General features: G+C 38.4%; 1 protein-coding gene and 1 pseudogene across 1 annotated transcript in view; both read right to left on the bottom strand.

The window, feature by feature from the left end:
* Sh3bgrl (SH3 domain binding glutamate rich protein like) overlaps window positions 1-27,677 on the bottom strand; it is a 92,990-nt gene that overhangs the window by 20,511 nt on the left and 44,802 nt on the right. The gene's annotated exons all lie outside the window — the stretch shown is intronic.
* Window positions 15,883-16,493, bottom strand: LOC116888707 (annotated as a pseudogene).

Raw genomic sequence — 27,677 nt, 5'->3', positions numbered from 1 at the left:
CTATCTTTCTGTACCTGTTGAGGCCGCTTTTTTTGACCAATTATATGGTCAATTTTGGAGAAAGTACCATGAGGAGCTGAGAAGAAGGTATATCCTTTGCATTAGGGTAGAACGTTCTATAAATATCCGTTAAGTCCATTTGGCTCATGACTTCTCTTAGTCTGTCTCGTCTCTGTTTAATTTCTGTTTCCATGATCTGTCCATTGATGAGGTGGGGTGTTGAAGTCTCCTACTATTATTGTGTGAGGTGCAATGTGTGTTTTTGAGCTTTAGTAAGGTTTCTTTTTTACGTATGTAGGTGCCCTTGTATTTGGGGCATAGATATTTAGGATTGAGAGTTCATCTTGGTGGATTTTCCTTTGATAAATATAAAGTGTCCTTCCTTATCTTTTTTGATGACTTTTAGTTGAAAATTGTCTTTATTTGATATTAGAATGGCTACTCCAGCTTGCTTCTTCCGACCATTTGCCTGGAAAGTTGTTTTCCAGCCTTTCACTCTGAGGTAGTGTCTGTCTTTGTCTCTGAGGTGTGTTTCCTGTAGGCAGCAGAATGCAGGGTCCTCGTTGCGTATCCAGTTTGTTAATCTATGTCTTTTTATTGGGGAGTTGAGGCCATTGATGTTGAGAGATATTAAGGAATAGTGATTATTGCTTCCTGTTATATTCATACGTGGATGTGTTATGTTTGTGTGCTTTTCTTCTCTTTGTTTTGTTGCCAAAACGATTAGTTTCTTGCCTCTTCTTGGGTATAGCTTGCCTCCTTATGTTGGGCTTTACCATTTATTATCCTTTGTAGTCCTGGATTTGTAGAAAGATATTGTGTAAATTTGGTTTTGTCATGGAATATCTTGGTTTCTCCATCTATGTTAATTGAGAGTTTTGCAGGATACAGTAGCCTGGGTTGGCATTTGTGTTCTCTTAGGGTCTGTATGACATCAGTCCAGGATCTTCTGGCCTTCATAGTTTCTGGCGAAAAGTCTGGTGTGATTCTGATAGGTCTGCCTTTATATGTTACTTGACCTTTTTCCCTTACTGCTTTTAATATTCTTTCCTTATTTTGTGCGTTTGGTGTTTTGACTATTATGTGACGGGAGGTGTTTCTTTTCTGGTCCAATCTATTTGGAGTTCTGTAGGCTTCTTGTATGCCTATGGGTATCTCTTTTTTTAGGTTAGGGAAGTTTTCTTCTATGATTTTGTTGAAGATATGTACTGGTCCTTTGAGCTGGGAGTCTTCACTCTCTTCTATACCTATTATCCTTAGGTTTGATCTTCTCATTGAGTCCTGGATTTCCTGTATGTTTTGGACCAGTAGCTTTTTCCGCTTTACATTATCTTTGACAGTTGAGTCAATGATTTCTATGGAATCTTCTGCTCCTGAGATTCTCTCTTCCATCTCTTGTATTCTGTTGGTAAAGCTTGTATCTACAGCTCCTTGTCTCTTCTTTTGGTTTTCTATATCCAGGGTTGTTTCCATGTGTTCTTTCTTGATTGCTTCTATTTCCATTTTTAATTCCTTCCACTGTTTGATTGTGTTTTCCTTTAAATCTTTCAGGGATTTTTGTGTCTCCTCTGTATGGGCTTCTACTTGTTTATTTATGTTTTCCTGGAATTCTTTCATGCATTTTTGCGATTCCTCTCTGTAGGCTTCTACTTGTTCTCTAAGGGAGTTCATCATGTCTTCCTTGAAGTTCTCCAGCATCATGATCAAATATGATTTTGAATCTAGATCTTGCTTTTCTGGTGTGTTTGGATATTCCATGTTTGTTTTGATGGGAGAATTGGGCTCCGATGGTGCCATGTAGTCTTGGTTTCTGTTGCTTGGGTTCCTGCGCTTGCCTCTCGCCACCAAATTATCTCTAGTGTTACTTTGTTCTGCTATTTCTGACAGTGGCTAAACTGTCCTATAGGCCTGTGTGTCAGGAGTGCTGTAGACCTGTTTTCCTCTCTTTCAGTCAGTTATGGGGACAGAGTGTTTGCTTTTCGGCGTGTAGTTTTCCTTTCTCGGGTCTTCAGCTGTTCCTGTGGACCTGTGCCTTGAGTTCACCAGGCAAGTCACTTGCAGCAGATAAGTTAGTCTTACCTGTGGTCACAACGGAAGAGCTCGCGCCCGAGGTCCTGTCCCGCGAATCTCCCGTATGGCATCGACCGCGAGGAAATGCGCCGCCTCTTCCGGGAGCCTCCGTGCACCAGGGTTCCAGATGGCCTCCGGTCTTTTCCTCTGGAATCAGTAATGTGTGCAGAGAGCAGTCTCTTCTGGTTTCGCAGGCGTGTCCGCCTCTCTGAAGGTTTAGCTCTCCCTCCCACGGGATTTGGGTGCAGAGAACTGTTTACCCGGTCTGTTTCCTTCAGGTTCCGGCGGTGTCTCAGGCAGGGCTCCTGCCGCTCCTGGGCCCTCTCCCACGGGAGCCCAGAGGCCTTATACAGTTTCCTCTTGGGCCAGGGATGTGGGCAGGGGTGGGCAGTGTTGGTGGTCTCTTCTGCTCTGCAGCCTCAGGAGTGCCCACCCGACCAGGCAGTAAGGTATCTCTCCCACGGGTTCTGGGAGCAGAGAGCTGCTGCGGGCCGGGATCCGCGGGTGTGGGACTTCCGGTAAAAACCTAATTTTTCTAATAGTACTATTTCTTCATTGCTATATGCAATTAAACTTTCATTTCTAAATAGAAAATTTGGAAAACATCACTGAGCGTCAGTATGCTTTCAGGAAGCTAGAATTTTAACAATAAGAATTATACACAGTCCTAAAGGATTATCACCATCGTGTTTGTGTAGAAAAAGATCAGAGGTGGTCTAAAATAAATAGCCCTTTGAGGCCTCTGCTTTCTTATTGGATGTTCCAGGCTAAGTCAATACAGTGTGTCCTTGCCTGGTATCAGTATGTACAATCAGATAACATTATTAGTCACTTCGTCTGTTATGTCAAGGGCTGAGTTCCTTTTTAAAAGGGAGATTGACAAGGTTTCTTCTTTAGAAGTTTATGATGTAAAAGAACAAAGCTTCATCCCAGTGGTACAATAGGGACAACAACCCACCCACACAACTTTCAACCCCAAATTTATTCTGTCTACAAGAAATGTAGGGATGTGGGATAGAGACCCATCCCATGGGCAACCACAATTTTCTGACACTATTAATGATGCTCTGTTATGCTTGCAGACAGGAGTCTAGCTTAACTGTCCTCAGAGAGTCTCCACTTATCAGCTGACTGAGACAGATGCAAAGGCCCACAGCCAAACAGTGGATGGAGCTTGGGGACTCTTAACAAAGACTTAGATGAAGGATTGGGGCCCCAAAGGGGATAGGAACTCTACAGGAAGACCAGCAGGGTCAATTAACCTGGACCCTTGGGCTCTCAGAGACTGAATCACCAACCAAAGAGCATACACATGCTAGACCTAGCTCCCCCCCAACACACACACACATACACACACGTAGCAGATGTGTAGATGTGTAGCTTGGTCTTCGTGTGGGTACTATTTCAACAGCTCTTACATGTCTGTGGGATATGTTCTTCCATCTGGGATGCCTTGCCGGGCCTCAGTGGGAGAGGATGCACCTAACCCCTCAGAGACTTCATGTAACATGGCAGGGGGATACCCAGGGCCACCCTCTCAGAGGGGAAGGAAGGAAAGGGGGTTAGGAGGAGGACTGGTGGTGACCAGAAGGGAGGCAGCGGTTAGAATGCAAACTAAATAATAGTAATAATAATAAAAAGAACAAACTTCCTCTAATGATATTGCCAATGGGGTAAAAAAAAAAGTTTCTGTCTCTGTTTTCCTAAAACAATCCACCAGCCTAACACAAAGCATTTTCTCTTCTGATATTTTAATGATACTGACGGAGGGTCTGACTGTGCGTAACGAAAAGTCTGAAGTGATGGCCAGAAAGTGTACCTAGTAATTATTTAATAGTAATTCCTAGATGTACCATTAGTGATAAGCAAAGCACGTTACCAGCGCCTTCATGTCTAAAGGAAAGTAGCACTCATAACCTCTACACATTACAGTCTCCTGGGAGAGCATATAGACAAATGCTCCAAGTAACACATCGTTTAAAGTAGATGCTAAGAGAACATCACAGGATATATAAGTGAGCAGTGAATCACAAAGCCAGTAAGAAGAAAAGATCAAATATTCCTTGTTATTAGAGATGCCCTTAGGCTAATGTAACAATGACAGCACCAATGTAAGAGTCTCTACTGATCTTCCTGGTTTTACTCAAAAAAAAAGCTGAAATTAGTGAAGATTAGTAAAAATAAAATAGGGCTGTGAAGATTAATTGCCTTACAAGCACATGATTCTGAATTTACCCAGAAATCGAAGTTTTTAATAAAAGATCACCACGATGGCACTCACTTGGAAACCGAGCATTGGCAAGACAAAAGGTAGGTATACGGCTGGTTCTCATTAGTCTATTTGGCAAGCCTGAGATAGTATGGAGCCTCTCTTAATAAGGGGCATGGACAGAACCTGAGGAAAATCAACACACACACACACACACACACACACACACACACACACACACACACACACCCCTATGTACATATGTTCACATTCAATCAAAACTATGCAAATGGGCTGGAGAGATGGCTCAGAGGTTAAGAGCACTGACTGCTCTTCCAGAGGTCCTGATTTCAATTCCCAGCAACCACATGGTGGCTCACAACCATCTGTAATGAGATCTGATGCCCTCTTCTGGTGTGTCTGAAGACAGCTTCAGTGTACTTATATACATTAAATAAAGAAATCTTTACCAAAAAAACTAGCAAACACACATCTGCACCTCACACACATACACACAAAAATTGAGAAAAGAAGGGAAGGAAGAAAGGATAAGGATGAATTCCTCTTTCCAGGCAGAGTCATTCCTGCTTATTAATTAATTCCATCACTTAAGGAGACTGAAGCAAAGTAGCACTGGGTTTTGAGGCCAGCCTGGGCTACAAATTAAGATTTTTCCTTTAGAGCTCCCCCTATATAAATTCTAAATGTTACATGGTAAAGATATAGAAAATGCCTTCCCATGTAATTCCAAGAAGCAATTTCCAAGACTTTCTCCATGCCGATGGTTAAGAAGGGAGACTACTGCTTGCCCCCACTAATGTCATTCTAATCCATCCATCCAGGTCCACTCGCTGTGTGAAGTTCTCCTTAGGTCTCTATCCTCTCCTTCTGATTTCCAGCCTTCTACATCAGCCAACTTCAAAGCAGGTCCACCTTATCCAGAGTGGCAAGCTGCTGTATGCCACTGTAGTTGTAGACAGGACTGAGCCTTTATGTACTATATTCTTCTGGAACATGAATAACTATAATAAAGTTTAAGTCACATATTAGGCATGGTAAAATAGCAATAAGAATTAATAATAAAATAGAAGGGTTACAATAATATATTAACACAAATGTTATGGGAACATGCTTTCGCTCATCTAGCACACAAAATGATTGGTTAGTTCGTACTGAATGGATATCCTGTCAGTAATGGCTCCCATCCCAGGTGAGATGAACCAGATGGCATGAGATTCAATCATACCACTCTCGATGGCAGTTTAAATTTTATGAGCTATTATTTCTGGATCCATCAGTATTTTGAACACAAAGCACTAGAAAGTGAAATCCTAGAAATGGAGGACTACTAGTCACAATATTTGCCATCATTTCATATGGTGATGTAACAGTCCTTTGAAGAGCTGATAAGGGCCCTGAGTAAAAGGATCAAGCCTTTAACATCTGGTGCCCGTATATACATAGTGCATAGGTCTTCTCACAAAGTCAGTACTCAGTATTTAATTATCTACTATAAGTTTGCTTTAAGTTTGGGACAATGCAGATATCTGATTTGGGTTTCTTTCTCACAATTTGGGTGGCTTTCTCACAATTCAATATTTTTATTCTTCTCTTATATATTACATCCACACCACAGTTTCTGTCCCTCCACTACCCCCAAGATCTCGCCCAGATCCACTTCCTTCTACCTTCCCTCAGAAAAGAGTAAGCCTCCCAGGGAAATTAACCAAATATAGCATAATAAGATCAAATAAGACCAGGCACACACCATCACAGCAAGGCTGGAAAAGGCAACTTATGGACACTGAACTGCCTTCAGTAGTAGAAAAAGGGTGCCACAAGTAGGCAAAAGAGTCGGGGACAACCCCCGCTCCTACTGTTAAGATTCCTACAAGAAAACTGAGCTACTGAGCCATAACATATATGCAGAGAATCTAGGTCAGATCTCTACAGGATCCCCGATGTCTGAGAGCTCCCATGAGTCCTAGTCAGTTGATTCAGTGCCTTGTGATTTCATGCTGTCCCTTAAAATCGATATCAGCTGCAAAGCAAAAGATAATAATGCTACAGTCCACAGATCCACAGAGGGTAAGTAATGAGTAAGGCTGAATAGGGTCTCCCTGGGAAAGGGACACAGATTAGCTTTCCAGAGTGGTCCAGGGCAAATGGGGTTTTCCAACAGGAGAGATGAGGTTAGGGACAGGGAAGTGACTAGAAGTGTGTGTGTGGAGGGGTATTCCAGAGTGAGGTAGAAATCCAGTACAATGAAAACTCCATGGAATCTATGAGTGTGCTCCTAGGAAAATCTCCTAGTAATGGGGGATACTTGAACTGGCCGTCTTCTGTAACCAGGCAAGGCCTCTAGTGGAGAGATTAGGACACCAACTCAGCTGCATAACCTTCGACCTACAGTTTGCTCTGCCTGCAGAGGCCACAGAACCTTTGACCTATATACAGTTTGTCCTGCGTGTAGAGTGTTCTGGGACCAGAGCCTAGCATAACTGCCTTCAGAGAGACCAGAGAGACTTGATCCAGCCACTGATGAGAGCAGAACCAGAATCCCACAGCCAAACATTAGGCAGAGCTCCAGAAGTCATAATTCAATTTTTATTTGGAAACATCTTTTTTTTAAAAATCCTTGGATTAAGCGTGTGAAGTATCATAGAAAAGTTATTGCAACTTAAATTTCATTCCTTTTAGGTCCACATACATTCCATCTAGCAAGACTTCTTGCACATAGAAATAATAGAAATAATCAATGTTTGCATGTAGATTTTCCTCCATCTTTCACATTTTCAAAAATGACACTTGCAAATCATAGAACAAAGCTGATGAAAAGTTTGTACCTTATACATCACCAGAGCTCTATGAAGTACCTAAATGTTAACATATTCCACAACAGGAAACTGCTTGTCTAAGTAAAAAATAGAAAAACAAATAAATAAAATAAACTCTATGAGTTCGCCTGGATTAGAGAGAAACTTTGGGCTATCAGAAAAGTTCGGTGCTATTATTTACAAATTTACCAGATTTCTAATTGCAGCTATTTAAAAAAATCCTGGAAGGAGTTAAGAGAGCTGGCTTAGCAGTTAAGAGCATGTGTTGCGACTGGTACAACCATTCTGGAAATCAGTCTGGAGGTTCCTCAGAAAATTGGACATTCAACTACCTGAGGACCCAGCTATAACTCTCTTGGGCATATACCCAAAAGATGCCCCAACATATAACAAAGACACATGCTCCATTATGTTCATAGCAGCCTTATTTATAATAGCCAGAAGCTGGAAAGAACCCAGATGCCCTTCAACAGATACAGAAAATGTGGTACATTTACACAATGGAATATTACTCAGCTATCAAAAACAATGACTTTATGAAATTCGTAGGCAAATGGTTGGAACTGGAAAATATCATCCTGAGTGAGCTAACCCAATCACAGAAAGACATACATGGTATGTACTCATTGATAAGTGGCTATTAGCCCAAATGCTTGAATACCCTAGATGCCTAGAACACATGAAACTCAAGAAGGATGACCAAAATGCAGATGTTTACTCCTTCTTTAAAAGAGGAAGAATACCTTGGCAGGAACAGGGAGGCAAAGTTTGAAATTAGGAGAAGGAACACCCATTCAGAGCCTGCCCACATGTGGCCCATACATATACAGCCACCAAACTAGACAAGATAGATGAAAAAGAAGTGCAGGCTGACAGGAACCAGATGTAGATCTCTCCTGAGCGACACAGCCAGAATACAGCAAATACAGAGGCGAATGCCAGCAGCAAACCACTGAACTGAGAACAGGACCCCCGTTGAAGGAATCAGAGAAAGGACTGGAAGAGCTTGAAGGGGTTCGAGACCCCATATGAAAAACAATGCCAAGCAACCAGAGCTTCCAGGGACTAAGCCACTACCCAAAGACTATACATGGACTGACCCTGGACTCTGACCTCATAGGTAGCAAGGAATAGCCTAGTAAGAGCACCAGTGCAAGGGGAAGCCCTTGGTCCTGCTAAGACTGAACCCCCAGTGAACGTGATTGTTGAGGGGAGGGCGGTAATGGGGGGAGGATGGGGAGGGGAAGCCCATATAGAAGGGGAGGGGAGGAGTTAGGGGGATGTTGGCTGGGAAACCGGGAAGGGAAATAACAATCGAAATGTAAATAAGAAATACTCAAGTTAATAAAGATTTAAAAAAAAGAGCATGTGCTATTCTTCCAGAGCTCCCAAGTTCACTTCCCAGCATTTGCATTCACACACACACACACACACACACACACACACACACACACATGGAGACTTGCAATTCCATGTGGAGATCTTACCTTCTTCCATACCCCACAGGTAACAAGCAGTTAAATTGTGCACACATAGATGAAGTCAAAAGATCCATGTATATAGATAAAGAAAATAATAAATAAGTAAATTGCTGTGAAACAGATTTGGCTTCTTATTCATACCAATATTAGTTATCACTGTAGATGGATGGAATGAAGAAAGAGTTAATTAACTTATGATATAGTTAGTGTTTCATGTGTATTTCTCCACTTCATGGTCAAAGTACCCTGTAGGGTAGGTACCCTGATTTTCATGTTATGGATTAGATTACCAAGACTCATAGAGATTAACAAAATGTACCCAAATGCACATATATTTCCAGGTCCTTGAGAGAGGATGAAAAATTCCATGAGCCTAGGACCTGAGAACGCTCTGGTCAGCATAGTAAGAAACACTATTTCCAAGACAATATTTTTATGTGTTCTTGTTAGAGATGTTAATTGTGAATTCTATGTAACAAAGTATGATTTTTATCTTATTTTCTGAATGATATTGCACAAATGAACAAATTTCCACAGCATTCAAAGTAAAAAAAAAAAAATCTGAATTAGCCACTTCCAACTCAAGATTCTCTACCGATAGAGTATTTGACCCTATCTGGTAATGTTATAGGATTACCAGCTCATTTAAAATGTAACTCTTCAATACAATCTAGGTCTCAAGGATTCTACACATTAAAAATAACAATAGCACTTTTATGATCTGAAGGAATTTGACCATTATAATTATAAAATATAAATTCTAAAGTAATCCATGATTTTAAATGATTAGATCTAACCAGCCCTTAATTAAAGTCTGGCATAATTCTGCTGCAGGGCAGTAGAAGAATTAAGGTTAGACTAATAAGAAAAAAGAATAGATATGCTGAATTTGCTACCAATAGGCTATATGCATCAGGTCTCTTTTGCAATACACCATGTGTGAGCTCATTGTAAAATATAATGTGATAATTATTATTTATAAAGCATTTCCTATGAACCAGGCACTGTGATAAGCTCTTTACATGTTTATTTTATTTTATTCTCACAATAATCTTCTGAAGCAGCTGCTATTATTTTCATTCCAGACACTCTGAGAAAGAAGCTAATGCTCAGATGGATTAGGGAACTTGTTCCAAATTACTTACTTGTCCAATCTCTGCCAGAGTAAAAATCACCACTTAAAAACTAAGTATACAGAATAACAAATCATGTACTGCCATGCTTGATGCCTCCTGCTAATTAGATCATCTGGTGACTTTATTGAAGCTCTCTTGAGCGCAGATGTGGTTCACAGTAATTTTTGTATCAGTCTTCATTTCAATGCCTGGTCTAAAGTAATAACAAGAAAACCTGGAGATTAATTTTTTAGTATTGCTTTCTTTTGTTCACTTTTTTGAGAACATAATGTTGTGCAACATTTGTCCCATCCCTTAAGATTTGTATTGCTGGTGCTGTTGTTTTGCAGTGCTGATGATCAAGCTCAAGACTTCATATACCATAAGGAAGTAGTCTATCACTGAATCACATTCCTATCCCTTATAACATTTTTTTTTTGAGATAGCGTCTCACTACGTGGTCAATGACCTCCAACTTTTAATTCTCCTGCTTTAGCATCCTGAGTCCTATATGCATGCAGTCATACAGGCATGCACCACCATGCTCCAACTCAAAAAATTTTAGAGCACAATGTTGGTGGCTTGTGACTATGGATTTATATAGAAAATGCCTGTCATGTGAATGATACGACCTGTACATACATTAAGGTATCTCTGTGGGAAACCTTTTCATATGCACAGACAAATGCAAGTGTAAAAGAAAGAGCACTATTGACATGCTTTCACAAAAGTGCCAGTGGCTTATAACTACACCAGGCTACAGGGAATGACTCGTCAGAGAAAATAGGGTTAACAGGTACACTAGGCTATTCTCAAACCTTTAAGAGTATCTTTAAAGAAAAACACTTCACACTGTTAGCAGCAACTATCAAAGCTCAATAATTGGTACAGGTGCTATTCTAACATTATGGATCTTCCATTCAAAATTGTCAGACTGCTGTCATACGAAGATTTTTGAAAATAAATCTGCTCACCTCAGTGCCCACATTCCTGCCTTAATCACTGTCATTAAGAAGTCAGTGTAATGGCTTTCTGTATAGATTTCAATCCTCTTTAAGAGAATAGCATTATATTAGAATAAAAGGTAACGAATGGTTAAAAGAAACATTATAAGCAACAAAATAGTTCCAACCCATCTTTCTCTCTACGTAACAAATTCCAGCCTTAAGGAAACTGTGTCCTAAAGCTACTTCCTGCTAATGCTACAAGGCTTCTAATTCCGGTCAGACAAAGTCACCAGGCAGCCTTCCCATATAAGGATAGGCAAAAACACAAATCCTCAAACAGGCTGATGTGAAGTCACAGGGCAGGCATACAAGAACCAAATATGGTAGCTAAAATCTGCAGCTCACAAGATGCCTTTTTTTAAAAAAGAAGGCTGTAACCATCAACTCTATCAGTTCTCAAATCAGAAGAAAAGCAATAAGCTTGCTAGTATTAACTAGATGACAAACATTAGCTCGACTGCAGTGTGTCACATTAGCTGACCATCTTCTTCTTCTACTGACAGGCTATTATGAAATGTGTGGCCAGAGGGTATGCATATAACATCAAAATGATGAATGTGAGCAAGTAAAGTCATTCAGTCTACCTCCTTTAAAAGAAGCAAATAGAGTTCCAAAGTGTCTCAGGCAACTAGCTCTGTCCTACTACAAGACTAGAGGAAGAAAATCCAACCAGATATGGCATAATTTGATAGGACTAAGTCCTAAGGGAATCCATGTTCTCTTCAATTACAGGGTAGGACCATAGCCTGAGGGCTGTTGTAGAGCCATGAAGACACCATAATACCTCATATTCCTCTCCAGCTAAACATGAGAATTAAAGAGCCCACACAGACATCGTCTTTATTGTCGGTGAACGTAGTGTTCCTATTAGTATGATCAAGTATGTTGCTAGTGCTAAAGGGTGCTAATTCAGACAAAGTCAAGGAAATCAGAAGCTTTATTTCCAGTGTGTGGTAATAATCGTGGAAATATTCATGGTTCTTAATCTTGTAATTTCAGGTCCAGATGTCTTAAGTAAATAAACAAAAGAGAGCTAAATGCTGTGCCTGAAGAAATTATGTGTGGTATATTCTGGTGAGTTTGTTATTTGTTTCTTTTTGACAGAGGAGATTTGAAAATTGTCTGCATATTTACTTATTCAGACTTGCGTATATGTTTGTGAAGTAATTACTTGAAAGAATACTGCATGCACAGTGAAAGCAAGCACATGCTGTATGATTATGTAGCAACAGGGGAAAATATTTACAACATGGAGAGGAAAATCAAGAAAATTATGTATTTTGTTACTCCAACTGTGAAAAGCAAAAAAAAAAAAAAAGTGCATTCTTAAAAGACTTGGCAAGAATTTAAACAGTATTATGATTGCTTCATCAATTAAATGCATCATATATATTAAGGTCTTTCTAGTGGTAGCATGTCACAGAGGTAAGGCTGTGCGCCATTGAATCTTTGGCACACATGCTGTAATGTGTTCCTTCCTCAGAGACTTACTTGGGGGTGGTAGGACTTCCTGTTTATATTCAAGAGAATATGGCAAAGGTGATAGGATGTCCTTGCTATGTTGTACTGCACTAGGTTCTTTCTACAGGACTCACACTAGAGTCTCCTTTGTTTACAATGAAGTAAACAAATTCTGTAGCCACGACGAATTCTGAGAACAACCACATACATAGAAGTAGATTCTGCCTTAGTGCACCCTGCACCCTCCCAGTCAGAAAGCTGTACATCTTAACTATAAACAGAGAATACAGCTAAATGATGTCCATAGGCACTTTACTATAGTAAATCGTTGTTGATTTAAATGGCGAAAATTACAATAATCTGCCTATGGCACAGAAAACCAATGCAGGACCAAACCGACTTGGCTTTGAAACTCAGAGAACTTCTACCTATTGTGTATAGCTGAGCAAGCTAATTAGCCCTGTGAGTCTCAAACTCATTATCTTCGTTGAGAACAGTAGTAGTAGTAGTAGTAGTAGTAGTAGTAGTAGTAGTAGTAGTAATAGTAGTAGTAGTAGTAATAGTAGTAGTAGTAATAGTAATAGTAGTAGTAATAATAATACCCACCTCTCAGAAATATTTCACAGAAAAATCATAGATAAGAGAAGCTATGGGCCTACTACACTACCTGCTAGAAAACTGTCTATATTATAAATTGTAAGTTCTCCTATGGTTCGGACCTTTTCTATTTTGTCATCATGTTATCTTATCCACAACAGGCATTTTATAAATATGCAGCGAAGGAATTAATAAACCAATGAAAATGAGATTGTGTGTGTGTATGTGTGTGTGTGTGTATGCGTCTCTCTCTCTCTCTCTCTCTCTCTCTTGCTGTGTGTGTATGTGTGTGTGTCTCTCTCTCACTGTGTGTGTGTGTGTGTGTGTGTGTGTGTGTGTGTGTGTGTGTAAAATAAAGATGATTAAGAGAGAATCTCTGCCTTTAAGGCACTAAATATAATGAATGCCACCATGTTACAAAAGTCACAATACAGAAAAAGCCCTTTTGGGGTATTGTGAGAATGAAAGAGTGTAGATGAGGAATCAAGCACTGGAATCAAATATAGTAAGGTTTATGATGTACACAACTTAATGAAACCTTTCTGAAGATGCTAACACTATCAAAACAAAAACTACACATGAGGATATAAGGTGTTAAAAGAAATCAATGCGGTTGCTAGGAAGCCACTGTAAGGTAAATGATGTGTGACATGCTGGGCAAATGTATGAGCAGTCACAAAGCCTAGTGACTTTCCTCATTCGTATGACAGGGCTCTAAGAAACAAAAGCCCAGTAAAAATTCAAGGACTACTAGGAAACCAAATTCTTTCTCTAAAGTGCTAAAAGATACAAGTACTTACTGTATTGCATCAAAATTCCTAAAGTACAAGGCTCCAAAGTTATACTGTTTAAACAACTGCTCATAAGGAAGTTAGACTATAACAATCCTTGAGAAAACTGACTGGAAATTACATATTGTCAAACAATATATTTCTTAAGCCTCAAAGATGACTGAAAGAAAATATTGTCAAACAATACTTTTGTTAAACAAAACAATTCTTAAACCTCAAATTCAATCAGCAGGTTACAAAAATATCTACCCACATTTTAAAATTGCTACATTTTCTTAAATTGGCTACATTATGAGGCAATTTCCTCCAAAAGGAAAAGAACTGCCACTCCCCTCATAAACAAGTGTGGAGCAGTAGAAAAGTTCCTAAGTCAATCTAAACTTCAGTTCTCAAAACCTACCGATGCAATTTGTCACTTGCATTCACAGTAAAATTCCACCAACATTCATGTGTGAGAAGAAGAGGTAACAGAAATATTGTGAAATAACAAAGAGTTAGGAAGTCATTGCCTTAACCTCAAAAAGTTCCCCAAACCATTCTGTGAATAATACAAATAATACCAATAATACCCATATAGTGCCATATGCAAGTTCTCAGAAATGAAGTCTTAATTTTTTCCACTGAAAGAAAATTAATCACTGTCCTTTTTTTCCAACAGGAAAGAACAATGGTTTTTCCATTTGTCTCAGTCCATTTTCTGCCCTGTAAAGTGCTTTTCCCATAAACAAAAGCTGCTCCAACAGAATGAACCTATTTTAAGTCATTAAGTTTCTCAATTTCAAAGGTTACTACCTTTATGGTAGAAAGTAAGAAAAAAAAGAGAGGCAAAACAAAGAAAAAGATTGGAAGACACATGAATGACTGATTATTACATCATTCAAATCAGGACAGAGAGATGTCTCAGCCAAATTACTCTGAATAAAGCCATTAGATGCAAATTACAATCTTTGACCATCATGATCAAATTCCTAGAAATAGATCACAATTCCAAATCCAATTTTTGTTGTTGTGTGTGATTTTGCTTGTCTGTAAGGTAAAGTTTTGCTAGCTATCCATTCTTTGCTTCGTGGCCTAGTAATTGCAAATAAAACAGGTCATCTGAGGCTCCCAGCAATCCCACCTTAGCCTTAGGAGGAGAAGATAGGATGAAACTCATGCACAGGCCTGTCTAACTTTCAGTTCAATTTTTAAAATTAAATTTATTTTTATTTAATAATTACTATTCAACACAAAGGTCCCAAAAGCAAGAAACCTCAAAACTCTCTCAACATTTTGCAATTGGGTAATACTCACAAGCATTTCATTCTGATTTTGCACTTTACATGGTCAACATTGTAATAGCAATTGTCTATTTAAAAAACACGGCCTTTATTTTTACACACAGATTTTTGGGTATTTTTGCACATGGAAAAATTAAGAAGCTACTACCCACCCAAAAATGATTATTAGGAAGAGTTTGATCTAAGATAAATGAGATCAAGTGATTTTATGTAAACGTTTCTTATTGCAATTTGTTTTACTTTTGAAGAAAACTTGTTCAAAAATCTTCACAGGAAAATATATATTGATAAATGTTTAACAATCTATTTTTTTATTCTGGTGCTTCATCAAGACTGTACAGGCTGAGTTATGAAACTATTATTTGTCTAGTTATAGATACACACAGACACACACACACACACACACACACACACACACACAAATTGGTCTGAAGATGTCCATTATTTGGCAGTGGAGGTAAGGCAAGGCCTATCACTGGAGGTAATGGCAAGAGTATCAGGCATTTAAAATCTTCCAGAGCCACACAGCAAATCAGGAGCCAACTTGGAATATGTGTGATCCTGTCACAGAAGAAAGAAATACTCTGCATGGGCAAAGTAATTCTCCCCTCCCAAGGCTTTTCTTTTTAAAATAAATGCTAAATACACACAAACTGGTGGTGAATTTTTATCATATTCTTTCATATTTTTTGCAGGAAGCAGTTTTTTTGTAAAACAAAAATAAAATACCAAATACTATTTTCTATTGTATATGTTTAATTATATCATGAGCCTTAGTATGGTATCTATCCTCAAAATTCTAGTCAGATTAAAAAATGATGGCATAATGAAGTCTGAAGATGACTCAGTTGCAATTTTAAAGCTTTTTACTTATCAAGAATGAAAACAGAAAACAATGAAAACTAGCTTAAAAAAGGGAACAGTCATAGCATATGATGTTCTATAGCTGTTGGAAGGGCTTACATCCATATCCGATGCAGCACTCTTGATGCCATTCAAACAATGTTTTTCTCTGTCATATCTTAGCTGTTGAGCTATGAATCTGGGCGAGCCCAACTATGGGTAACACTTCAGGTCTTCAGCTGTGACTTTACAATGTCATCAAGTGCACTTCGGCTCTTTTTTAGAAGCATTTCTCCCCAATAAACAACACCCTCTGGACATGGAGCAGCTTTTTGATTTTCTTCTTTTAGCGTATATCAGCCAGCAGCCTGTAAAGCAGATGTATACTCTCACTGGACATGGAATCTATCAAAATACCAATATTTTTTGCTGTTTATGCAATCAGTGCTGCAAAAAGCTGAGCATACTCTTCTGTAGGATTGGCTGTTTGGTCTCATTAATTGCTGTTTGAATGTTACTAAAAGAAGCAGGAGGACCACACTGCTATAATATACCAATGGCATTACAAAACCCATCTGCAAACTGTAATCTCAGACCTGGAGATAGGAGGATGAGAATCTCAAAGATATCCACAGAGTAGGGTGTGAGGACAACCTGGGCTACATGAGAACTCTGTAGACCAGGCTAGCTTCAACTCAGAGTTCCTCCTTATCTGCCTCCCAAGTACTGGGATTAAGAGTGTGCATTACCACAACCCTGGTGAGTTCACAGCATTCTGCAGCTATATGAGTCTATCTGCCATGTTCACCGAACATGCAAGGTTCCCAAATACTATATTTGACTATCTTAGCTAAAGTATTGTTCCACCATCCCTCATTGACAATTGGTGGGGTGCTGTCAACACAAAGAAAATTAAAGGACTTTACTTCAGTAGACCAGAAAATTCTCTGTTCTTATGAAAACAAACTCATTTGCTAGAGGCCAAGGGTCAAGTCTGAAGCCTGAGCTGAACAAAGTGCCCCAGATGACATTTCAGAGAGAACCATGAATGTACTCCCACACTTAGGCCAATAAAACAAGTTCCAAACTGTCCAGCTGAGAATAGCTGCCACATATTGCCTAATTAGTTAAACAAGACCAGACTCAAATAGTCTAACAAGTTAGTAAGCTAGTGAATTGCTACAGATAAAAAGGGGGAAAAAGAGCTAAGACAAAGAAGTCTGGGCACTATATAATTACTGACATAGTTATATGAACGACTATCAAAAACAGTAGCATATCCAGCAATAGGTACTACTGGCAAAACTACTGAAGGGTCTGAAACTTTATCCTACTTGATATCATATAAGTCTGTCATAATTTTTAAGGTTCTACAAGAAAACGCAGAACTCTGTGAGAGAACATCGACGTGTCCTTGGACCTCTTTCCTGTTCTACAAGGGGACAAAGAGTCGACTAAGAGACATGTTATCTTTGATAATGAGCAGTGAGCAAACTTGCCCTTTGCTCTGGAGAGAGTAACAGCACATTTCCTGTTTCAATGCCACTTCTCTGTATAAGAGCAAACTGAGATCAGTGGCTCTACCCACAAGATGTGTGTGAAAGCAAGGGATCAACAAAGGATATTGTTGCCAACACCTACCACTTACAATATACTTTGGCTATAAAACAGCATCTCATTCTTGTCTTGCAGGTTTTCCAAGGTAAAGCTCATCTGAGAGTCAAATGCTATATTGGGTGATGAAAGCCTATAATTCTACTGCCTGCTTAAGCAAAAACCCTGTGGGAATGAATCTGTATCACAATTCAATTAAAAACTATAAATCCTAGATTCTTTCAAAATTCATGGAGCAGACTGAACTTTATACCTCTAGACACAATGCATTCAGCCAACAGTCCCTGGTGGAGAAGCATTGTTTATTTGTGAAATCAATTCTTGTGAGTGATGTTACACCTTTAACTTTTCTTACTTTCTAAACCAAATCTGTGTGTCTGCCAAAAGACAAATGTGAATCATGACCTCATTGAAAGGCTAGACAAGCTGAAAACCATTTATTCTCTCTAGAAACACTTCTGTCTTAGGCATTTTGATCCTGATTCAGTGTTGAGTTGCTGAAATAAATCTAATTTCATTTGAGTTCTAAAAAACTGGTAATTATCAAAGAGGAAACTTTATTAAACATACAGTACACAGGGTTAGCAATGCAGCTCAGTGGTGGTGCTCTTTGCCAACCATGCTCTAGGCCCTGGGCTCATATCCCAGCACCATAAAAACTAACAATAATAAAAAGGAAAGAAAGACTGTAATACCTAGTATAAAAGCTGAAATGTTATGTAAACAAAACTTTTCCTTTTAATTTTTATTTTATCAGTAATAAGAACATGTATACCTTTGAGGGAACAAAATTGCAGGAATTAAAATATTCATTTATATTATAGTTTTTAAAAGTGCTCACTGTATTGCCATAAGTATACCCCAAATCTGTTTATGTCCCAACAAGAATCCATGTCCGCAAAAGAGAGAGATTGGCATGAAAAAATAAATAAATGTGTGTGTGTGTGTGTGTGTTTAATAAGACAGTAAAATATATTTCATTCTCTTCATTAAAAAGTACACTAAGGAAGTGACTCATTCTAAGGCGTCACGTGGTGATCAGATGATACTAAATTTGCTGCAATATATCTAAAGTATCATATGTATAATTAACCACATACAGATATGGAGTCCTTGATAACCAGCAATTTCTAAAAAGTTATGTTGCTTTGTTCCTTGGCAAATATACAGTTTGCTTAAAAATGTATGGGTCTTTGAAAAGATCCATATGACAAATATTTGTTAATAATTCATCATAGAATATGACAAGCTTTCAACATCGACACTTTGGTAGCTTTGTAGAAGTAGGGCAAAGGCAACAACCTTATGGGATGAATGAAACTCCTTATAAATGTTTTATCTTGATATAAAAACACAGAAAGCATCGAAAAGACTAACTTAAGATTCCCTGCTTTACTGTTCTTGCCTAAATTAGAGCTTGAAATATAACTAGCAATTTTCATTTTCTTTCTTCTGTCCATGTTTATATGCAGTATCCAGCAAAGTAACCACCACCCCCAAATTCTGTAGGGAGAATACAATATGCAAATGTTGTTTCTGTTTCATAAACATTTAAAAATTCAATTTGCCATACTTCAGTAAAATACTTATAAATACTTACATGCCTGCTATTACACTAAGCACTTTGCATAGCTCATGTTAGTTAATGAGCAAACAGTTTGCACAGTACTTAACTCTCTTGCCAAAAACAACACAGCTAGAAAATGGTAGAAAAGAGAAGTCAAACCAAACAAATCAATACTTAAACATACAATTAAAACAAAAATTGTCATGTTTACCTGAAAATCGCATTTTCAATAGTTACTCCTATTTACTATACATGTTGTCAAATACATTTCTCCAGGATAAACTTATTTTCAAGCCCACATCTGAAACTAATAATAAATTTTAAATGCTATTGTATAAAAGCACCCACCAAACTCATTTTATGATAATTAGAAGAGTATCAGGTGCTCCTTGCTTCAGGAAAATCCTAGGAAAGTTCTTTAATTGTGTGGTGTTCATTAAATCCAGTAAGGTTTTAAGATCTATGTCAAAAATTTGAGATTAGAAGTTTAGTATAATCAAATATTTTTTTTTTACTCTTTACCTAGTGATATGCTATGAAAGACGCCCCACCCCCACCCCAAGGGTACACGGAATACATTCATTTCCCAAATAAAGACACACATTCCATGCATTCAGAAAATGGTTTGCTGAAATAACTCACATTCTATTCAAGATTTTTTAGTCAAAGAAAAACAACTGACCATTTTCACCATAAAATCTTTAAGAAAATTAAAAGCATATAACACAGGTACTCTGATATTTGGTGTTAGTACAAAAATACAAGGAGTGGACTGTTTTTTGGGTATTGGCAGATTTTTCTTTTTTCCTTGAGTAGTTTTCATTTTATAAATATTCAGAGTTTATCTATAACAAGTACTCAATTAAGATAAATAGTCCAGATACATATTATACCACTACTGGGACTCATTTACATGAAGGCCTGGTTTGTGAGGACCTGGAAATTCTGCTTTCTTACAGCACCCTATGCAACCAATTTTACCAAGAGCTAAGGCACAAATATTTCTTCTAACTACTCTATGTGTGTGCAGTTTATTGGTAATGTTATAAATTGGTCCATGCAAAGAACAGCTGCAATCATTTTGTCCTTTTCTACCAAGATGCCTGTACATTGAAGTAATTTTCCCTTTTGACTTTACACAGAAAGGAGAGCCACAACTCCCTCAGGACTGAGAATTCATTGCCTCAGAATGGTCTACTCTGGAAAGCAAATGTCTCTGGTCTCAGCTGATTCATTAGCATATTCAGTCGCAGAAAAAGGCTCCTGCACTCTTCCATACAACCAAGAGAAAGGACAATTTTGGATGTATTCACTGCATACCTAATACTAAGAAATCTGGTACCACTGGGTAAAACATTCTTCATACCTATTTGTGAATACGGCTTACTGAGGAAAAAAAAAGGAAATTAAAGTAAATTCTGCATTTTTTTTTCAAACTGCATTTATGACTCCTTATAAAGAAGCAGAATTTCACCCTGAAAATTTGATGCCAGAAAGAAAAATTTTTAATTTTGTAGCCTTTACATTAATCAGGCTGATGCATATGAATGAATGATGCTATAAGTAATAATTCATTTTTAAAAAGGAGCTGAGCATCACAGTGCATGTGAGTAATACCAACACTCAAAAAGCTAAAGCAGGAGGATCCACACAAGCTCTAGGCCAGATTGCTCTACATAGGGAGACCTTGTCTCAAAACTAAAATGGCAACCATGGGCTAAGGATGTGGCTCAACAGTAAACCATTGATCTAGCAAGCATGCTGCCCTCTATTCAGTTCCCAACACTGAAAAGAACATGGGAAGGATGGAATACCAAATGAGCAATTTTGCCTGAATTCAGAAGTGCATTTGCTGTCCCTTTTGTCCCCATTATATTAGCGCCTGCTTTCCTGCTCTTGCTAGAACCCTTCTCAAGATATTATAAATGCCCTTCCACGTCCCCCATCTACGTTCCTGTCCTTTGTGTATGCATATAATCCACCGAACTAACTTAGAGTTGCTTCTACAAACATGGTTGGGAAGCTATTTGCTGGGCCCTGGGCAACTTATCAGTGTTGATGTCACAGAAGAAAATGATGCCCCTTGTCTCAGGATACATTCATTGCCAATATTCCCTTGGAAGGGATTGGGGCTTACTGGGTGCTTGGTCTATCCATGATGGTGATAGGCCCAATATTATGTAAGTCTTGTGCAGGTAACTACAGCTACAATAACTTCATGAGCTCAACAGCAATGTCTTGTCCAGATGTCTCCTTTTTGTTGCACATTCTGCCTTTTGTAAGACATTTCCTGACTGTTTGAAAACACAGCAAGCTTCATTGTACTGTTATTCTAATTTTTTTATTTCTGTTGACTATACATACCACTCCCAGCACCAGCACCGGCACCACAGATCTTCCTTGAGTTTATTTAGAATAATTTCTTTGCCTTTGTCTTACATACCTTATCTCAACCCGTTCCCCCAGCCAATACCGATTGTAAACATGGACACTTCCCTTAGAAAGACAGTACTAGTACTAGTCCTAAAAAGGATGCTGTTCTCAGCCATTTGAGATATGGCCTGGGTTTCTTAGGTCCTCATTCAGTGTTTCTCTCTCTCTCTCTCTCTCTCTCTCTCTCTCTCTCTCTCTCTCTCCTCTCTCTGTCTCTCTCTCCCTCCTCTCTGTCTGTCTGTGTGTGTGTGTGTCTCAGTCACATGAGAAACTAATATAACTAATTCACTTTTTTCTCTCGTTTAAAATGCAAAAAGGTGAGTCACATTTCCGTGAATCCTAAACTAATAGGTCTACATCACTTAGGAATAAAATTTTGAATATGACCCGTCCAAGATTCCAAAAACAGATGGTCCTCATAGTACACAGTACAAGACAATGGAATGTTTATAGGACACTGAATATTGCTTTTCTTGTTCCTGCTCTCAGTCATACCCATTCCCATCACTTAATAATAAAAGACTTGCTCAGTTTCATAGCTCTAATTCCAATGCAGCTTCCTGGGTCATTTCTCACATACCCATTGTATGTGTTCTTTCACAAGATACAGGGCATTGTCTACATGGGAAATAAAGAAGTAAATACAGAAAGATTATAACTCTGTGCCCTTGAAGTGATAATGTTCTAAATCAGATACAAATAAAAGGAAATTAATGTTGGTCATATGACTGGTCATGGTAGAAACTCAGAGCACAAAGAAAGTGGAGACAGCAAGAAACTATGTCAAGACCAAAGACTGAAGATGGTAAGTTGAAAAAACAATGAATTATAAGCCAGAAAACTATACCACTTCAATAAGGCAGAGTTGGTGATAATCCTTCGATGGGCTAAAGACAAGTGACAGCAGACTGTGAAACTACTTAACTGCTTATATACAATTGATATAGGGTTATGTGGCAACACTGGAAATGTGAGGACACGTGGGCAGGAGCAAAGGAGGCTGTGGCATATGAGAAGGAAAGATGCCATTGATTAGATAGCAAGGGACCAGCCAAATGAAGATTTTTCAACCTGTTTTCACTATACCAAGATATTTCCATGCCTTCATGTGACCAGGAGGTGTCAAGCTAGCATCAGGAACCTTGATTTTTAAAGAAGTCATCTAGGTGGCAATGAACAGTCAATACAGCACGTGTAGGAAACAATGACAATTGTACCTTGGGGCTCACAACATTGGCTTTTTGCGCATTTCTTACTAACCTTACTAACGTTATTCAACTGAGGTAGGTTTCAAAAACATCGTTTAAGGCATACTCAGCTTGCTTCAAAGAACATGCATTCTCGCTCCACCTAAGCTCTGAGTTCTGATGACTAGAAACTCTCTCAAAGCTTTGTCAGTGTGCACTTGCATTCTGAAACAGGCTAGGAACTAGCAGCCTATGCCCCTCAAATTACAAAATCTTAAACTCTCAACTTTATAAGTTCATTTTCCATGCTGAAGTTAAACATTATCACCACCATAATGATGCCACTCTTGGATTTATTGAGTGGCTACTATATACAATACACAGTGGGAAATTAATCACATTACCGTTTAGTCTTCAAACTCTGTAAGGTTGGTTGGTATTAGTATCTTCATTTGATAAAGAAATAGTATCTAAGCCAGGCATGGTGGTACATGCCTGTGGTCCTAACACTCAGTAAGAAGAAGCTTTTAGATCAGGAGTTCAAGGCCAGCCTGAGCTATGAGTTTGATGCTTGTGGGACTCTATAAGATCCTGTGTAAAAAGACAGTCTCTAGGATGAAAAAATTAACAGTAAAGAATAGTTCGAACTATCAAATAAGACTTGAATCCATGTAGCCAAAGACTGTGCTCTGAATTGCTCAATTCTGTGGTGTGTAGAAATCTAAATGTCTCATGACTTGACAGCTAATAAATATCAGCAATAACTGGAATGAATTTACGGCACTGACATCCAACTGTTGCACATGCATACTTATTTTTGTACTCTTCATAATAACTAGGAAACAGACCCAACCTAAAAAGGTTCGCAATAGATTGCTCGTGCAGAAAAAAGTTACATATATAGAAGACTACTTCATCCATTAAGGAAAAAAGAAGTAACATTTCAGGAAAATAGATGGACAGAGAAACCATTATGTGAAGTGAAATAGAGCAGCAGCAAGGCAAAAAGCTGCGTCTTCTCTCATAATAATGAAGTATGCATTTACATCTGTGTATGTGCATATGTAGCTCAGGCCAACTAGAATGAAGACCATGAGGAAGGAGGAAGGGATATGAGAGGGAGGGACAAAGGCTGAGGACAGGGAGAGGCGTGAAGTGGTGCGAGAACTTTAAAACAGGATTACTTGGGGCAGTGGGAGGCAGATGAAGACTCTGGGTGAGCTAGGACAAGGCAATGAGAAAAGAGGATGAATCAGACATATTCACAAATTATGCATGAAAACATTATAAAGCCAATTACACTGTGTGCTAACTTAAAAGATTAAGTCAAAAATAATTTAAAATTTTTTAAGGGTAAAAAAAGAGACATAGCCCAAAGTCCAAATTTATAAAGCCATCATGATATTTTAAAGCGTACTCTAGAAATAAAGCATAACTAGCTATGTACCAGTCCTGGTTTACATTACTGTATGCAATCCGAAAAGAGCATTGATTATTTCAATTGAGGATAGTTTTTACAAAATAACAACAAAAAGATGAAAAGTTGCAGCAGAGGTTCACCTGAGAACTTTGAAATTCCTATAGTCAGCTCTTATTCAAAATCACACTTCCCCTTAGAGCAAGAAGTTTATACATGTTATAGGATTAAAGTGTCCATGAAGAACTTTGAGTTTAAAGGCAGCAAGGTCTACATAGTGAGTTCTAGGACAACCAGGGCCACAACAGAGAATGCCTCAAAAAAAAAATAATAATCTTAAAAATAAAAGCTACACCGAACTGTTCATAAATGTTTTATGCAAGTAATGAAAAGAAAAGATGGGCCAGTGAGACGGCTTACAAAGTAAAGGCAATTGCTACATGATGTAATTACCTGAGTTCATTCTCAAATCCACACAGTAGAAAGAGGAAATGGCTCCTGCAATTTGTTGTCCCTCTGACTTACACACATATTCTCCCTCTCTCTGTCTCTGTCTCTGTCTCTGTCTCTCTCTCTGTCTCTCTCTGTCTCTCTCTGTCTCTCTGTCTCTCTCTCTCTCTGTCTCTCCTCTCTCTCTCTTCCTTCCTCCTCCTCCCTCCCTTTTCCCCACAGGCCAAACCAAATACACTAACAATTTTCTAAAAAATTAAAAAAGAAGCTGGGCATAGTGGTGCATCCCTTAATCCCAGAATTTGAAGAGGCAGATGATCTCTTTGAGCTCAAGGCCAGCTTGGTCTACATAGTGGAGTTTAGGAAAGCCAGACAGAAGCTAAATTGTCCAAACCTTATCTTGAAAAATATTTGTCCATAATACAAAAATTGATTTTATATTGTTTAACAAATTTGTATGTGAAGAATATTAATTGTTTCTATTGCTCAACTCTTTCATAATGGGAATTATATTTCAACTGTAATTTGAATACTGAAAAGGCTACTAGGAAACATATACATTTTTATGACCTGATTAAATAAGCTTATTAGAAACAGATCATTCTGAACCATGCAAAATAATAAAAGGAACAGACATGATGACATCTGCTCTGGCCCAACTTATATTTAAGTGCATTATATTTAAAACCCCAAAAGAAAAAGTAAAAGGAAAGGAAAACAGTTGCTGAAGGTGGTAGCCTGTGTCTGTAGTACCAGCCACACTTAGAAAGCTGCGGTAGAAGAATTGGGAGTTTAAAACTGGTTGAACAACACAGTGAGATTTTTGTCTCAAAAGAAATGGGGGAGGTGGCTAGGGCTCAGCAGATCATTTACTTGTCCAGCAAGCCTGAAGGCTTGCATTCAACTCTCAGGACTGCTTTTAAGAAGGCCCAAGGAGCAGTTAAACATTAACAGTAAAGTGTATGGAAGATGAAACAATTCATCAAGTGATGGAAGAAGAAAAACAGATGTCTCAACAGGATATTCAAAAACATTGAAGCAAGAAGACGTGCCTGCCAAATGGGGAAACACAAAAGCAAACAACTTCTCATTTCTGCGCATTCCAGGCTTATCAGTTCAAAGTAATACTTTATTTACCAGCATTAACTGTAGCTAACTCCAGTTGAGTGCTAACTGCAACAATGCCAAATCAACAGCTTCCTGGATCCCACAAGCACACTTATTTACTGTCATAAGACCCTGTGCAACCCTAAATGCCCTGAAGTCAGTTCTCTTTTGCAAAATCAATACAGATCCAAGGTAAATGAGGGAAATGTCCTGGCTGTACACCCTAGAACTTGAAGAACCAGTAGTAGCAAGAGTCTTTTCCCACTCATTCACTCACTCTCCCTATAGCACATCTTGCCAAAGTCCCATCATCCTTAGACCATATTTAGATATACTTATTTTCCTTCTCTAGATTATTTTTAAAAACTGGGTTTCTAATACTATAATTACATCATTCCCCCCTCCCCTTCTTCCCTCCAAACCCTCCCATGTGCTCCACTAATTGTTCCCTTTCAAATTCATGACCTCTTTTTTTAATCATTTAGTTTCTTTTTTGTTACAGTGTGTGTATGTGTGTGTGTATGTGTGTGTGTGTGTGTATTCCTAAATACATAAATGCAGCCTTCTCTGACTGTATGTTACTTGTATGAATTATTTTTAGCCTGTCCCTTTATTATTTTTTTCACTTTAACTAAGTACATACATTAGATAGTATTATAACATTTCAAACAAAGTGTACCTTGTGGTTATTATAGCAGTGGTTTCTAATCTATAATGCCAGCAACTCTGGAGGCTATGCCATGAGAATTGTAAGATTTATAGATAATGGTGAGGAACAAGAGTCAGGGAGACAGTCAGGAGATAGGAACAAATTATTATAAGGGAATTGTGAAGCTGTATATATACTAAGCATATTATTTTCTAAAATTTTATATACATTTGTGATATTAACTAATCTCAGATTTAGTTAAGTATTTTACAAAAGTGAATAACAACTTTTGGTATTTATTCTTTCAACTAATGGATCATACAAATTCAACAACTATGGGAGACTTTCTAAATTCAGAAAGGCCAGATCCCAGTATACAACTATAAGACTGTGCAATGCTGTCTAGTGAGAGTCCTGAGACAGTCACATTTAAGAGGGCATCAAATTCAATAGTCAGATAAAAATGTCTTAAAGCAAGTGCCTTGGTTTAGTTTGTGTTGCTATAACAGAATATCACAGAACAGAGAGTATATGAAGAACCAATTTATTCCCCTCTATTATGGAGGATAAAATGTCCAAGATCAAAGCATTGACATCTGGTAAAGGGCTTTTGTCGCTTCTGCAAAAAGAATTATAAGGAATAGAGGAGAGAGGGAGGAGTGGATTAGAGAGTGGAAGAGGAGAAAGAAGACACACAAAGGGCTGAACACCCTTTTATGCTTATCCTCCTCTTATGCTAGCATCTACACACACAGAGGAAGCAGAGGCTCTGAGCTCTGAAGTCTCCTTCTTACACTGTCACAACGACAAATTTCAACACAAATTTGGAAAATAATCAATACTGAAACTATAGTAGAGAGAGTAGAATTAAAATTTTAAAGTAAAAATAAATCTGGAATGAAATTACGAAATCTTAAAGTCCTGGTGTGGCAGAGCCACAATAGGATGAGGTGAGAAAAGTGTCAGACAAGGGAAGGATTCTATCCCAGCTCATAAATCTACTGAGGATTTGACCTCGAATGCCCAAAACAGAAGGAAAGACTGGGTCACATTTCACAATACAAAAAGTGGTAAGTAAGATGGCCAGCTGGACCTGCAAAATGTAAGCTGATCCACAGCGCAGGTGCTTTCAGGGAGAAAAGGCTTCCTTTGGCAAGAAAGTAAAAACAATGGACAAGAGGCAGCCTGAGGAGGGAGGGCTGGGTACTTAGGTGGAAAGCTGAAGTTCCTAAGAGCAACAGCTCAGGGAAAGTGCCAATTAAGTAGTAAACTCTTGTTACTCAGAAAGCCTGCCAGGTTGCCCACAGTTCTTTCTCAGAAGGCAAACAGCAACACATTTGCTCTCTCATCATCCCCACCCACCACTAAGACTATTTAGTGCTTACTGTGGGCAACAAACTACACAGCAAGCTTAATCTTGTTTAATCGCTCCAATTCCGCGATAAATAAGTATATTACCTATATTTTCTTTACTGAGTTCTAGATGGAATTATATATATATAATGACGCCATATCTGGACAAAGATTGTAGCAACAGTACAAAATTTTCAGAGAGACCTATT

Source organism: Rattus rattus, chromosome X, assembly GCF_011064425.1.
Source record: "Rattus rattus isolate New Zealand chromosome X, Rrattus_CSIRO_v1, whole genome shotgun sequence".
Classification (NCBI taxonomy): Eukaryota; Metazoa; Chordata; class Mammalia; order Rodentia; family Muridae; genus Rattus; species Rattus rattus.
The sequence above is the reverse complement of the archived record's forward strand: the minus strand, read 5'-3'. Positions and strand labels throughout refer to the sequence as shown.